Genomic DNA, 1,586 nt, shown 5'->3' with positions numbered 1-1,586 from the left:
CAATACCACTACAGCTGGTATTCATAGAGACCAGAATTGAATTGCCTCTTTCCTGGTGTGTGAGTGGGTCTCAGTTCCACTCCAGCTGGTATTAATAGAGGCCTGGTTTGAGTTGACTGTTTCCTGGTTTGTGAGTGGGAATAAGTACCACTCCAGATGATAATAATAGAAATTTGCTTTCAATTGGCACTTTCATGGTGTGTGTGTGGGACTCAGTACCACTCCAGCTTGTATTCATATAGGTCTGGATTGAATTGACTCTTTCTTGTTGTGTGAGTGGGACTCAGTCCCACTCCAGCTGGTATTCAGATGTCTGGATTGAATTGGCTCTTACTTGGTGTGTGAGTGGGGCTCAGTACCACTCCAGCTGATATTAATAGAGGGCTGGATTGAATTTGCGCTTTCCTGGTTTGTGAGTGGGGCTCGGTACCACTCCAGCTGGCATTAATAGAGGCCTGGATTGATTTGGCACTTTCCTGGTGTGTGAGTGGGACTCAGTTCCACTCCAGATAGTATTAATAGAGCCCTGGAATGACTTGGCACATTCCTGGTGTGTGAGTGAGACTCACTTCTACTCCAGCTGGTAATAATAGAGGCCTGGAGTGAATTGGCACTTTACCGGTGTGTGTATGGGACTCAGTACCACTCCAGCTGGTATTAATAGTAAACTGGTTTGAATTGGCTCTGTCCTGTGTGAGAGTGGTACTGAGTACCACTATAGCTGGTATTTATAGAGATTTGGATTGATTTGGCTCTTTCCTGGTGTGTGAGTGGGGCTCAGTACCACTCCAGCTGGTTTTCAAAGAGTTCTGGACTGAATTGGCTCTTTCCTGGTGTGTGAGTGGGGCTCAGTCCCACTCCAGCTGGTATTAAAAGAGATCTGGATTGAATTGGCTCTTTCCTGGTGTGTGAGTGGGGCTCAGTCCCACTCCAGCTGGTATTAAAAGAGTTCTGGATTGAATTGACTCTTTCCTGGTGCGTGAGTGGTACTCACTCCCTCTCCTGCTGGTATTAAAAGAGATCTGGATTGAATTGGCTCTTTCCTGGTGTGTGAGTGGGGTTCAGTCCCACTCCAGCTGGTATTAATAGAGGCCTGGATTGAATTGGCACTTTCCTGGTGTTTGAGTGGGACTCAGTTCCACTCCAGCTGGTATTAATAGAGGCCTGGTTTGAATTGACTCTTTCCTTGTTTGTGAGTGGGACTCAGTACCTCTCCAGCTGGTATTAATAGAGGCCTGGATTGAATTGGCACTTTCCTGGTGTGTGAGTGGGACTCAGTACGACTCCAGCTGGTAATAATAGAAACGTGCTTTCAATTGGAACTTTCCTGGTGTGTGAGTGGGACTCAGTACCACTCCAGCTGGTATTAATAGATGTCTGGATTGAATTGACTCTTTCTTGGTGTGTGAGTGGGACTCAGTGCCACTACAGCTGGTATTAAGAGCTCTGGATTGAATTGGCTCTTTCTTGGTGTGTGAGTGGGACTCACCCCCATTCAAGATGGTATTCAGAGTTCTGGATTGAATTGGCTCTTTCCTGGTGATGTGAGTGGGTCTCAGGACCTCTCCAGCTGGTATTAATAGAGG

This window comes from Heterodontus francisci, unplaced genomic scaffold, assembly GCF_036365525.1.
Source record: "Heterodontus francisci isolate sHetFra1 unplaced genomic scaffold, sHetFra1.hap1 HAP1_SCAFFOLD_185, whole genome shotgun sequence".
Lineage (NCBI taxonomy): Eukaryota > Metazoa > Chordata > Chondrichthyes > Heterodontiformes > Heterodontidae > Heterodontus > Heterodontus francisci.
The sequence above is the reverse complement of the archived record's forward strand: the minus strand, read 5'-3'. Positions refer to the sequence as shown.